General features: G+C 49.8%; 1 protein-coding gene across 6 annotated transcripts in view; it reads right to left on the bottom strand.

The window, feature by feature from the left end:
- Positions 1-14,491, bottom strand: part of ESRRB (estrogen related receptor beta) — a 170,881-nt gene that overhangs the window by 70,635 nt on the left and 85,755 nt on the right. Inside the window, exon 1 of one of the 6 annotated variants that reach the window (XM_053224755.1) lies at positions 3,150-4,101. The exons of the other annotated variants lie outside the window; for them this stretch is intronic. The gene's annotated coding sequence lies outside the window, so the exon portion shown is untranslated. Of the gene's footprint in view, positions 1-3,149; positions 4,102-14,491 lie in introns of those variants that run through there. 6 annotated transcript variants of the gene reach the window in all.

Below are 14,491 nucleotides of genomic sequence, written 5' to 3'. Positions count from 1 at the left end.
CTGCTCTCTTGGGTGCAGGTCCTTCCAGGCACAGCAAGAAAGTTCTGGCAGTTTGGGTCTCAGTCATCTCCTCTATCAACTGGACATAAGAAGAAAATGGGGAAAAGGGAAAGCAGAGGTGGGGGTCACTCCCAGGCTCCTTGGCCCGCCCCTAAGCTGAGCTGTTGGGGGTCAGGTGGATTCACCAGGCTTGCCCTTGGAAATGCTGTCACTTATCACACTGACTTCTCCAGATGGGGCATTTTGACTATTGATCTGATAAATAAACAGCCTGCTGGCTCGATCAAAATGTTATTTTGCATTTCAATCACTGCTCACTAATGCAACCTTCATCCCGCCAAGATGCTGCTGGCAATGACACCAGCCCCGTCACTGGCTTGAGAGGTGGAGCCACCCCCTACCAGTACCCAACCCGACTGGGAAGTCTGATCAGGGGTGGGGGGCACAGCTGTTCTTGGGGAGAGGGGGGAGAGGATGGAAAGAAACGTCCTTGTTGAGCGGGGATCCGGAGGGCCAGGTGCTGCCGTCAGGCCCGTGAGAAAGGCTCTTATGGCTCCAGGTGTGTACCAGACTGGGACATACCTGAGCGAGCCAGCAGCCCCCTGGGACCTCAGGGTCAGGCCTCGATGCGCGCCCCCCCCCCGCCCTGCTTTGTCGGATGGCGTTGGCATACCACTACCCTTGTCTGCATCTCAGCGGCTGCCCTGGTAAACTGGATCCAAGAAAACTACCCTGCTTGGCTTGGGTTGTGGTAAAGACTCGGTGAGAAAACAGATGCGGAAGGAAGGCCTTCGGGGGAAAAAGAGGACGTTAACGCTGCCGTGTTATTTAATGGAACCGGAAGACTAAATGTCCTTTCTGTGCTAAACGCCTACTACATGCAAAGTGCTCTACACACACAAGCTTACTGAATCCTCGCAATAACTCTGGATGTTTAGTCCACTTTTACAGACGGGAAGACCCGTCGAAGCATGAGGATGTTGAGGCACACAGCTTCTAGACTCAGGTCTCGAGCTCTAATCCACCCTCACACCCATGTCTGGGGATTCAGCCACCCCAGGGGCCCTCACCCCTAGGGAAGATCAAGGCCAGCCACTGGGACCAAAAGGAAAGGGGGCAGGTGAACACTCCACCTGCTCAGCGAGACACGAGGCTGTTCAGAAACCTGAAAACCCGGGCGATAGGGAGTAGGCAGAAGAGGCATCACGGAGAACTAGAAGCATTACCAGGGCCCCGTCATCTCTGTGCAGAGCTCTGAGGGGCAGGGAGAGGCCTGGGAGCCCTGAATACAAAGTTCAAAGCAGATGGAATTGGAACCCCCAATATCAAGGGGATGAATGGCAGCTACAGGCCCCAGGGTCCCTTTTGGAAAAGACTAGCCACCTCTCCAATGTGTGTGTGCCTTGGTGGAATTCAGGGTAAATTTCAGCCTTTTGGTCTAGGTGCCAAAACTGCTTTGTATTTTCTTCTTTATAATACACACACACACACACACACACACACACACACACACCCTCTCAAGAGTAGAACTATATATTTATAGTTTATATTTCTGGGTTTTTTTTTTTTTAAATAAACAGCACAAAGGTCTCCTGAGTTCTTATTATACTTTGTAAAAAAAAAAAAAAAAAAAAAGCCCGGAGACTAACTGGTATGGCTTCTGTCCCAGCTCTGAGGCTATGTGTCCTTGGGACAGTTACTTGCCTTGTCTGGGCTCAGTTCTATTTTCTTTTCAGGAAAATGGAGACAGCTTTAGCTATCTGCCAGAGAGGGACGACATATGACACGGGAGGTAACACAGTGGGCCCTGAGATTTCCCTGGGAAGCTGGACGCCAGTCATGAGCTTTTTGCTCATGTTGGTTTCACAGATAACTCAAGGGTTAAAAATGAAATCACCTAAAGAAAAAAAAAATCCACATTACAAAATGAAACACTGCCTCTAATACAATGGCCTGAGATCAATATGACACATAAAGACTGGGAATCCATAACTCTCCAGTCTCCTGCCCTGATGCGTCTACCAAACCAAATGCCAACCCTCCTGCCCCCATGACAGTACCTTCCAGACCACAATCAGAAGAGCGGGGCTTCTCCATGCACATCCCCCCGAGAGCTGCCTGCCCATCTGCTAGCCAGCTCAGCCAGGCTATGCTGGGAGGAGCACCAGATCTGGGCTCTCCCACGTCCAAGTTCAAGTCTCTGCTCTGCCCCTTCCTCCATGACCTTCAGCAGGTTCTTGACTTTCTCTGGGCCTTAGTTTCTTCACCTCTAAAGCAGAGAAAACCCATCTTTGCTGCCTCAGGGAGTTAATGTAAGGATCAAATTAAGATCTTACTTTCAAAAGCTTTTGCAAAGTGTCAGCCTCCTACAAAGTGGTCACACCCTGTGGCATTTCACAACCTGGCTCATGGAGAGGAAGGGAACGAGGTCTTTAGGACAATGAGTCCCACCAGGTACCCCACCCACTAATGGAAGTAAAAATGAAACCTAGTTGAGCAGCACTTACTCGTCTACCCAGTTAACCTTCATCAGGCCCCAGAGGACAGTATTCTCACCCCCACTGTAAGGGCAGAAGGTTTCCTCGTTAGATGTTGCTTCATGGGTCGGGGACCGAGGCTGAACCCAGGCCCCCGGACTCCTGAGTTCCGAGCTGGACCTCAACGTTTCACAGCCTCTCAACATCCGGATTCCAAATGGAAACAGAAAGTTTAAAAGTGCAAAAGCAAAATATCTGACCAGCCTGCCTCAAAACCGTCAAGGTCACAAAAACTAAGGAAGGTCTGAGAAACTGTCACAGACCAAAGGAGATTAAAGACCCAGGACAACGAAATGCAGTGCAGGATTGTGGGCTGGATCCTGGAAGACAGAAAGGACATCGGTGGGAAAGGGAATAAAGTCTGGATAAAATACAGAATTTAGTTCATAGCGATGCACCAACATCAAGTGTCTGCATCGTGACAAACGCACCATGGTGACCTGAGAGCGGAGGGGAAACTGCACGGGGGCATATACGATCTCTCTGCACGACCTTTGTGATTTCTCTGCAAATGCAAAACTATTCTAATAAAAAGTTTTTAAAAACTGGAAGACAAAAAAGGGAAAGCTCCAACTTTGCCTCTTGAAAAGAAGGCGCACCACGCATGCTGACCTGTTTTCCGACCCCCGGCTCCTCCTTCACGGCCAGCGGCCTCTGGACAAGCTTCGCTCCCCCTTAGCTCCGCTCCTCTGCGCACACAAGTCCACTGCCTGGAACACCTTGTCCTTCTCTCGATCACAGTGGGGCCTTCTTGGCCTCGAGCCACACAAATGATCAAACACTGAGCCAGTTACCTCATTCCTACTGACGTAGACTAACACGGTTCGGCAGCAGCACAAGGTCACGTGCCTGAAACGTGACCTGTAGTATTTCCTTCAAACACACACACGTGTGTGCACACACGTGCACACACAGACAAACACCACTGGAAACAGCCTCAACGTTGATAAATAATGCCACAGCCACTGGCTTGAATTGCAGAGTTGTTGGTACAACAGGAACTGGAAGTCAATGGCAGAACATGATGAGAATAAAATCCAATCCCAACCCTAGTCTGCAAAGCCCCCCGAGCGCTAGCCCTGCGTCCCTTTCCAACTTCACCTTCCACTCTTCTCCCCATGTTCCAGCCACATGGACTTCCTACTCTTCTCCAAATACTCCACGGGCATTACTACCTCAGGGCCTTTGCACCGGCTACACACATATGCAATATAAAAAGGGGATATGTGGAAAATAAAGTGCAAAAATGAAAAGATAAGTGCTATTTGGGGAAATCAGCTGAACTTTTTGTCAAACTTTCTCAAATTATTGGATATTGTCACATGGTGTGAAACTGTAGAAAGAAGACATTCTTTGATGTCATTCAGGTTCATTTCAAGGTCTACTTCTCTCAGTCACTTGCTGTGTGACTTCAGGCAGGACCCTTAGCCTCTCTGAGCTTCAGGTGGATTCATCTGTAGAACTGCTATCCAATTCCCTCATTCAGAGGGCTGCTGTGAGGATTAAAGAGGATTAAAGAGGAAATGAGAAGAAAGTGTTTAGCACAGTATGTGGCTCACAGAGGTGGCCTCCATAAAGGTCCCCACCCCCCCCCCCAACCCCTGGTCTCTTCAGTTTTGTTTTGTACGGTTTGTTTTTGTTTTGGGCTGAACCCACATACCACCCTGTCTACAACTTTCCAGAGTTAGAGACTCCCTTCTGAAACCTTGTTCAACTCAGGACACAGTTATAAACACTAGACTTGCTGCCTGTGGGGCTCCCCCACCCCCCGACCAGCACCTAGAAGGCAAGGCCCTTGCCTTGCTCACAGTTGGATTCCACATACCCGGCTAAGGGCTGGGCACAGGGTGGGCTCTTACTGACGTTGAACACATGAATGAACGATTCACAGACCAGGTCTGAGCAGGGAGCTTAGATGCAGAGTTTCCTTAGAATTTTGGGGTAGAAAGGATAAGAAGGTTCATTTTAGTTCAATCTCCCTTTTACAGATGTGAGGAACCTGAGGCTCAGAGAGGGTAAAAAACTCACCCCAGATCACTCGGCCAGACAAGGTCAGGTACCTGGCTCCCAACCCACCAAGCCATGCCACTGCACCTCTGGGTAGCAGCCCTGAGGTAGGCTGAGCCCTGGACCCCAGCAGTCAGTCCTGGTCCTCTCTGGGGTAAGATACAGGCAGGGGGAGGAGAGGGTTACAGAGTATCTCCTTCCAGTTGGTGATTGTGCTAATCAATCAACTCAATTAAATCTAGAATGGTTTTTTTTTTTTAAAAGTAATAAGCAAAAACAGCAGCAGAAAGTAATGACTAATAATCAAGTAAAATTGGATTATTTCTGTGCTGACTGGTTGGGGTGGGTGGGGAAGTGAGAAAGTTCACCGGAGTGAGGAAAGAGAAACCGCGAGCTCAGCAACCAGGGGATGCTGGGGGCCTAGGGAGGACCCACAGGGGCCGAATTCCAGATACGCAAATCCACCCTCAAACATGGAAAACACAGAACTACATCCGGGCACTGTTCTAAGTGCAACACACACATATTAACTTGCTAAGTCTTCAAAGCAACCTTTAGAGGTCAGAACTATTATGATCCCATTTTACAGATGGGGAAACTGAGGGGCAAAGTAACTTGGTCACACGGTTGGGGTAGAGCCAGAATTTATTTGGGACTCGTATTGTCTAATACCAAGGTTTTACCCTTAAGGACAGGCTGTATGCTTCCTGGGATGGGTATGTATATTTTTAAACATTTTTAAAGTAATCTCTACCCCCAACAGGGCTGGAACTAATGACCCTCAGAGATCCAGAGTTGCATGCTCTACGGATGGGGCCAGCCAGGCACTCTCCATCCACCTCATACAGAAAGCAGTTACTGCTTGTTTATTTATTTAATTTCTTTCCCCACATGTTTAACTAGGTCAAAGACAAGAGGGATACTGCCCTTAAGCTCAGAAGCTCACGGTAGGGACAAAAAGTGAACCACGAGGGCAGTGTGTTCAAAAGTGTGATGGCAGAGTCACAAACTCATATTCATGCAACTCTTAAAGCAAAGAAGGGAGTCAGGGAAGGCTTCCTGGAGGAGGAGCCATCTAGGCTGTTTTGAAAGACAAGTAAGGTGTCAGCCAGGCCAAGAGGGGAGCAGGTGTGGAATGGCCTCCCAGGCAGAGCAGGGCAGGACTGGACCGGCTCGTCCAAGTCGCAGAGATGGAAAGCTGCAGTACACATCCAGGGAAGAGTAGTACCTCGGGAGTCTGGCCCCAAGGTGTGTGGCAGAGGGCGGGGCCAGGAAGACCGCAGGTGAGGGCAGAGCCAAATCTGCGATCCGGATGGAGAGGTGGGCAGGGGCCAGTTCCAGAAAATCCCCGGTGCTGGATTACAGGGTTTGGGCACCGGGACCCCTGCGGGGCCGGCTGCGGCGATCCTAGAGGGTCTGCTGGGCTAACCGCATCACATCGCACACCAGGCGTGCGCGGGTCGGCCCCACCTGATGCGTAAAGGCGCCGCCCTGGCAGCGGCCACCTCTGCAGGGCAGCGGGTTACACACGGCGCGTTCGCGGTCCCCGCCGGCAACGCGGAGGCTGGGCAGGGCTGCCGCATCTCACTTTCACCAGCAAGGAAACGGAGGCTCCAAGAGGTAAAATGACCATCACACAGATGGCTTAGAACTCAGGCCTTCGTCTTCACAGTCCTGTCCCCCGTTCCCCCCATGCACCCTTTCTTTGCAGTACAAATGCATTAGCAAAGCTAGCTATTTAAAGGAACCCTGCGGCTAATCCTTGTGTAAACGGAAAATCTTTAAGCAAAGCTAATAATCACCCGTAATCCAGCTGTTACATAATTCTAGATTTTACAGCACAGCATTGGGGCCGAGGTATTGTGGGCCCTACAAAACCTTCCTCAGTGGGGAGAGGTTGGGGTTGGGATAAGGAGCTTGTAGGGCGAGGGGCAGTGGGTTGTCAGGAGCATGTGGGGGACTTGTTAACATTCACAGGCTGAAAGAAGTGGGGACAGAAGGATTCAGGTCCGCAGCCCATGCACTCCTGCAGCCCTGCAAATGAGCCACAGCCCAATGTTTCCAGCAGAGGTTGGGGGGCAGGGTATGGAGTACTTGGTGTTGGGGAGAGGTGGTGGGAAGAAGAAGGGGGCTCAGCCCGCTGGCCTCTGGAAGACGTGAAACCACATCAGTCAGGCCGTTCGACATCTAAATATCAAAACAACAAGAAAGAGAAGTAGCTCCACTTCTCAGAAGGGGAAACTAAGGTCGTGGGGAGCATGAAGTCAGTAAACCTATCCCTTTACCCCACAGCGCTCCCCAATCCCCCCAAACAGCTTAGAGCCCAGTTGATTCCCCTGTTCTGGGTCAGTCTCCCTATCTGATTATTAGCCTCTCGCTGGCTAATATTCGCCTTTGTGCCCCAGCACAAAGTGCCAAACAAATAGGAGGTGCTCAATAAATGCGTTGAGTGGAAATTAAAACTGGCTCACTTTACAGAAATTTGGTACCAACGGTTACCTTGGGGAGACTATAGGGAACCAAGGGTGAGGGGAGAAAGAATAACACACCAGTCATTGCCTGTACTCTCATACTGAGTTTTTTTTTTTTTAATTATACATGTGAATATTACTTTTTTAGAAAGACCAAAAAATGAAGAAAAACATATACACAGGGGCTCACTGAATGGCAAGCAATACAATAACGAGTCTCCTTCAAAGTTTGCATCATTCTCCTGGACAGGGTAAGCCCATCAGAAATGCACACCCTCGGTAATCTCAGATACAGTTTATATTCCAGGACTTAGGCAGAAAGACCCCCTTCTTCATTCCCTCAGCCTTCCCACCGTCTTCCTGCCCCATCCCCCAAAAAAGCGTCTTCCCAAAGGAGCCCCTCAGCTTGTGTGGCTAATGTATTCGCAAACCAAATTAGGGGCCCTGGCTCCCAGGGAGGTCCCCCAGCCAGTTGCTAGATGCGGGGAATTAGATACCATCTAGCGCTCAAACCCGATTAGGTCCCACCCCCACCCCCCACCCCACATGCAAAAGCCCACTTTCTAATCAATTTTACAAAGGGCCCTCTGCAGATATACACTAATGGTATTGAGCTGAGATCTTTAAACTAAGTCTGCAAGAAGTCTGCAGAGATAAAACGTACATACTGTATGAAGGAGGAAGCCTGTCGCCAGGGTGTCCTTCCCCTCAAAGAGAGACAGGGGTGGGGGCGCAGGGGAAGCGTCCACTACAGACAGATGCCAGCCCTTCTCCAGGAACACCGGCCTCAACTTCTTTCTCCTTTCAAACTAACCCCCACCCAGACACGGTCCCCTTAAGGTTCCTTGGCATTTAACTTTTCCACCCTAGACGCCCCAATAAGTGATTCAGTGATTGGTAGGTTACTCTTTCTCCTCTAATCCTTGGTTCCCTAGACAGCCTCCCCAAAGGCAACCGCTGCTTACCAGGTGTTTCGAGAATCCTGTGACCTTTTCACAGATTTTCCATCTGCATTCATGCACAATTTTCTTAATCTGTCCAAGAAATCTACAAGAGAAGCCTGAGTGTTCCATTTTGCAGATGAAGAAACTGAGGCTCAGGTTGTTGGTTTAACACCTGGCCCTACTTACAGGCCTAGAGCATTAACTTAACCTCTTTGGGCCTCAGGCTATGCAACTATAAAAAGGGAATGATATCGGGGCGCCTGGGGGGCTCAGTCAGTTGAGCGGCCGACTTCCGCTCAGGTCATGATCTCACGGCTTGTGGGTTTGAGTCCCGCGGCGGGCTCTGTGCTGACAGCTCAGAGCCTGGAGCCTGCTTCAGATTCTGTGTCTCCCTCTCTCTCTGCCCCTCCCCCACTCGTGCTCTGTCTTTCTCTGTCTCAGAAATAAATAAACATAAAAAATTTTAGAAAAAAAAAAAAAGGGGAATGATATCAACAGGTCCCATGTCAAAGGGTTAAGGAGATGATGTGTATAAAAAGCTTACCGGGACGCCTGGGAGGCTCAGTCGGGACTTCGGCTCAGGGCATGATCTCACGGTTTGTGAGTTCTAGCCCTGCATCAGGCTCTGTGCTGACACCTCAGAGCCTGGAGCCTGCTTAGGATTGTGTCTCCCTCTCTCTCTGCCCCTAACCCACTCGCATTCTGTCTCTGTCGCTCTCAAAAATAAATAAACATTTAAAAAAAAAAAAAGCTTACCATTGCCTGGTTGGCACACTGCTCAATAAAAGCTATCTCTTACTTCTCTTCTCTACACTGCCACTCCCACAAAATTTCTCGCCACTCCCCAATTATTCTACAACTTTCACACCTTTTACCTGGAATGCCTCCCCCGCTTCCTTCTTAAAGAATCCTTCCCCTGGTGCTTTTCTCATTCTCTCCCCTATGCTCTCACCTTGCTCATTCCACAGAGATTTACGAGTGCCTAAGGTGGTGGGGGGCGGGCTGCCTGTTGCTCTATATACATCTTGTGCCTTGGGGCATATTTTATCCAGTTAAGTTCCTTGAGGACAGGGGCTGTCTTACTCATCTCTGTGTCCTCACAGAAAATGCCTACTACGTTTTTGTGGAATGAACAAAAGAACGAATCTGTGAGTAGGGCCAGATGCCCCAAGGCAACCAGGAGCCTGGTTTTTTGCACTTTTTGAGGGCCAAGGCCCAATGGCCCCTCAAACCTGCCTGGTGACTCAGGGTCCCCCTAGCCTTACCTCCTGTCTTGGAGGATTGTTGGTGCCACGTGGGACCTGCAGGCTGTGTACCACTCCGTGTCTGTCAGAGCCTGGACAGCCAGGACCCGCAGTCCAGCATCAGCTGTCACCACCCAGGGCTGCACCAGAGGAATTCACAGGCCACTTGGCACAAGCAGATCCGACTGGGAGAACCTTTCCTGCTTTGGGGAAGTAGCAAATTGGCTGCTTCCACCCACACGGCTTCCTAGCTTGCACTGCTGAGCCTCCACTGCCAGCACCTCTGCGCCCCATTCCAAGATCACCAGGCGGCAATACGGTCCTCGTGCCCTCCTGGAGGCACCCAGGCCTTCCAGCTGCCCACCCAGATCGTGTCTTTATCTGCAAAACGAAGCCAAATTTACAGCCAGTTCTCCTTGAGGGCTTCTTCCAGTACAGTCTGGTGACCAGGAACATCATACACCCAGAGGGTGCGGTAACTTCCGATGCCCGGGCTCTGCCCCAGACCCACGGAAGCAGAATCTCTGGGTGCGAGGCTTCGATCTGCACTTTCACATGCTTTCCAAGCGACTTACCAAGATGGAAGTGTGAGAACTGGTGTGCTGTGAGCCACGCGATGAACACCTGGCCAGCCCTTTGCAAACAGAAAACATGTTCTGACTCCTGGGGCCACTGGCACATTAGTTTACCATTGAACAACGCATCTCCTCTTGCCTGATTGTCCCAACAGCACCGGAGGCAGTGGGGCAAAGATTCGTTCATTCGCTCATTCATGGAGCTGACAGCTATTTATTGTGTGAAGTTGGGTACCAGACGCTGTTCTAGGTGCTGGAGACGCTGCCGTGAACAAAACACAATCCCTGCCCTCAGGAAGAGGGTCCAGATAGCCCATGTGCAAAGAAACCAACTAATACATGACAGAGGACCTTCCTTACCCCACTGGCCCCCTCTATTAATGGCTTCTTAACACTACATCATGTATGGCAGAAGGATGGAAAAACATTTTAACTAAGATGCTGTTTGAGTACAGTCTTGAATGAAGAGGGGGAGGGGGCTGAATGGGTCTATGGAGAGTTAGGGGACAGGAACCTCAGGCAACAGAACAAGGTTCAACAGCCCTTTTACAGATTAAGTTCACTAAATATCAGAAAAGAGACAGGAACCTAGCCCCATCCACCACCCCTGCTGGTTCTCAGAGACCAGTGACTTCTCCAGCCAACACCTTTCTTCTCCACTTCTGTCCCCTGCACCTTCCCTACCCTGTAACTCGCCAGGGCTGGAACAGGGTTGGTGTATCCACCGGGCTCTATATACGCAGGGCCTCCGGCTAGTGAATTTTTTTCAATTTTTTCAAACTTGTTTCAAGTTTTCAGATGTTTTCACCTTTACGTGTATGAAATATGCAAAAAAATTATTAATCCCCAAACATGTAAAAGAAATAATGCAAAATCAAAAAAAAAAACAAAAAAAAAAAAACTTGGATGTTTAATTAAACGTCCATGAAGGGGCACCTGGGTGGCTCAGTCGGTTAAGCGGCCGACTTCGGCTCAGGTCATGATCTCGCGGTCTGTGGGTTCGAGCCCCGCGTCAGGCTCTGTGCTGACGGCTCAGAGCCTGGAGCCTGTTTCAGATTCTGTGTCTCCCTCTTTCTCTGACCCTCCCCTGTTCATGCTCTCTCTCTGTCTCAAAAATAAATAAATGTTAAAAAAAAATTAAAAAAAAATACATTTAAACGTCCATGAAGCATAACACAATGTCAACTTTTTTTGCTAATGGTATATTCATAAACATTTGGTCCCATCAGAAAATAATTGGTAGGTTACAGTTTCTTAATAAGAGTTGGCTTGATGATTTCCAAGAGATTAGAACCTATTTTAAATTCAATGTTATTTGCATCGAAAGAATTACAAATAATTTTTAATCCTTCCCAATAATGTTTGCAATAAAAATTTTACATATGAGGCCTTTAATAGATATGCTATGCTATGGATTTGAGAGGATCCCAAGACAGCCTTGGCTGCGAGCGTGAGCGGCTCTGTGCTAAAACATGAAGGAGCAGCAGGGGCAATGCCTCCAAACCAGGCTCAGCACCCAGTATGCAGGGATCAGCGCCCCCGGAGCTTAGGCAGGGAGTGTGGCAATGCAGCCCAGGGGCCAGCGCTGTGGACAGATGAGGGGCCTGCGCAGCTGTGGGTGGTCTGTGAGGGGGGGCACAGCCACCCTGTCGCGTTCCACCTCCATGCCCAGTGGGGGGGGGGGGGGGGGAGCAAGGCCAGCCCCTGCAGAGGGCAGGGCAGTGGCTCTCCCAGGCAGGCAACAGGCACAGGGTAGAATAAGACGCCCACCGAAGGGCAGGGCTGGGCCTGAGCACAGGAGAGGGGAAATCACAGTGTGTGTGGTGGGGCGACGCCTGCCACGGTCCCACAGTGACACTGTGAAGCCAGAGAGAAGGCTTAGCCCAGGAGAAGAGCTAAACCCTAGGGGTGGCTTACCAACATGACCACAGCAAGTGCTTGAAGATTCCAGGCTCTGTCCACTTCCCTCTCGGACCAGCCTGCAGAGATTCACTGACGCCCCGACCCAAGCTCACCCAGAGAGACTGCAGGGCACATTCTACCCTCCTGTGATCATGCCTGTCAATCACTGTCCAAGGTGAACCTCCCATAGCACCTCATGAGGAAGCGCAGGAGGCAATCTACCCCACCCTCTGGGCACCAGGCCTCCTTCAAAAAAATATTTTAAAAATATTGGCCTGATTACTACACTTCATTTATCATCTCTGGGTTAGTTGACCAACTTGGCCAACAAAGTAGCTCATATGCTTGGTTCCAAATGCCTTCTGTTTCTTAGGGGGAAAAAAAAGTCAAAATCATCATTAAGGATATTCAAGAGGCTGGGCCGGACCCACAGATGACTATGAACACCAAGCTGCAGAGGGGATACTAAATGTGCAGGGGAGGGAGGAGAAGGGGAGATGGGGAAGAGGACAGAGGAGGCAAGAGGGGACAGGGAAAAAGAGGCGGGGGGGGGAAGAGGAGAAGGATGGGAAGAGGAAGAGGGAGCTGAGGGGAAGAGGAAGAGAGAGGAAGAAGAGGAGGAAAGAGAAGAGGAGAGGGGGAGGAAGGGGGAGGAGGTGGAGGGAGAAGGGGAGGAAGGAGAATGGAGGAGAAGAGGGAAGCCAGGAGTGAGAGGGGAGGGGAAGGGGAGGGGTAAAAAGGAAAACAGGAGGAGGAGGGAGGGGAAAGGAAGGAGGGGAAGAAGAGAAAGGGAGGGGGAGGGGGAGGAAGAGAAAGGGGGGGGAGGAAGAGAAAGGGAGGGGGAGGGGGGAGGAGGAGAGGGAGGGGATGGAGGCTGGAGCAGCCACCAGCAGTTTCCCCGAGGGGCTCTAGTGACAAGGGGCTCTAGTGACGGGGTGCAGTTTCTATGAAGGTGTAAATTTCAGGGTACTTCCTAAAAGATCACACCTAGTAGCCTGTCCATTCATTTAGTCATTCATAATATTTATTGGGTTTTGCAATGTTCTGGACAGTGTCTGGCATTAAAAATGAGGTCCTTGATGCCAGGCAGCTTTTGTTCCAGGGAGAGAGACAGATGATTAACAAGGAGATTATATTATACCGTATTATATTGTATTACAATGCAATACATTATAGATAGTTTAAAAGCACTGTCATGCACATCCACACATGTGCAGACACACTGCTCCCGGGTACTCGCCTCTGGCAGGGGCAGGGACCCTGAGGAGCACAGGCTGCTGAGGACTCTAGACACGGTCACACGCGTGTGCACGCACATACCACTCTTCCCCAATGGAACATCCTCATGCACAACAGGACACGGCACCTTCACTCACTCAGCAGACGGGCGGCCGTCACGCCAGATATTTGCACCCAGACTTGTCCAAGTCATGCCAATTACTGGACCAGAAGTCCTGCTCCAGATCGGCACATTCTCGGGGCCTGCTCCGGCCTCCACCTGCCTGGTGCTCCCAGGGATCACTTCCAGGGGGCACCCCGCCATTCATGCACCACCAAGTGAAGCACAGAGCTGAGCAGGGATTGTCACTGCAAGGGGACAATGGCCCAGGACATTCTAAGCCAGTGTTCTGCTTTTCCCTCTGAAATGTGACCATATTTTACAAACACAAAGCCTCTCTTCCCTAACTGGCATTATGCTTCCCCGCCCCACCGTTCCATAACATCTCCCAATATTCCCTTTTGCCATCGTATGTTACGTGCTTTCAGATAAACGGCTCAATTTCAAACTGAGCCTGCTGAGGCCTCTGCTTCCTTTGCTCCTGAGGGCTTCCTAGCCACACAGAGGGAGTCAGTATGGCAGTGGTAAAGGGCATGGGGAAAGAACACAGGCCTGGGTTCAAATCCTGGCTTCCTACTCACTAGAAAGTCACAGAAACCCTCTGTGCTTATTTCTTTTATCTATTAAGTGACATACCAGTTCCTAATTCAAAGGGTGATAGGAAAGATTAAATGAGATCATGCATATGCATCACTCAGCACCGTGCCAGCACAAAGTAAGCACCCAATAAAGCAGCCTAATTCAGAACTCTCAGAAAGTTCTCTCTTGAGTCCTTTTACTTTTGGATGCAGCTGGACCATGACAGTGCATGACAGCTTCAAAATGCACAAAAGGCCCAATCATGGGCAGGCCACCGTCTTGCAGCCAGCAAGATATCAGGGAAAAGAGAGGCCCAAGAAGCCAAAATCAAGTATTTGCAGGGACAGAGGTTATGACACAGGAAGTTCTGAGGACCAGTGATGTCTCCACAGCAGTGTTTCCCAGTGTATGATCCACAGAATCCAGTTCCATGGGATTTTAACAGCTATCTTGCCCCTTCACTACACCCCCTCCACAAAAAAATAAACACAATAATAATAAAAAAGTACCATTGCCAAATAGATAAGGAAAACACTTGGGTGAACAAGTCAAATAGGTTTCTTTACTGCAGACCTTCTCAGTACCTTTTAACACACTAGCATGCACTAGAAGGTCTAAGACCAGGCTATGTATACAGAATTCCCCAAATTCGTTTCATCACTGTGATGATTAATTTTATGTGTCAACTTGACTGGGCCATGAGGTCCCCTGATATTTAGTCAAACATTGTTCTGGCTGTTTCTGTGAGGGCGTTTCCAGATGACATTAACATTTAAATTGGTAGACTGAAGAAAGCAGACTGCTTTCCCAAATGTGGGTGGGGCTCATCTAATCTGTTGAATGCCTACATAGAACAAAAAGGCCAACTCTGTCCCAAGTAAGAGAGAATTCCT

This window comes from Acinonyx jubatus, chromosome B3 (assembly GCF_027475565.1).
Source record: "Acinonyx jubatus isolate Ajub_Pintada_27869175 chromosome B3, VMU_Ajub_asm_v1.0, whole genome shotgun sequence".
Lineage (NCBI taxonomy): Eukaryota > Metazoa > Chordata > Mammalia > Carnivora > Felidae > Acinonyx > Acinonyx jubatus.
This window is presented reverse-complemented; position numbering and strand designations above follow the sequence as displayed.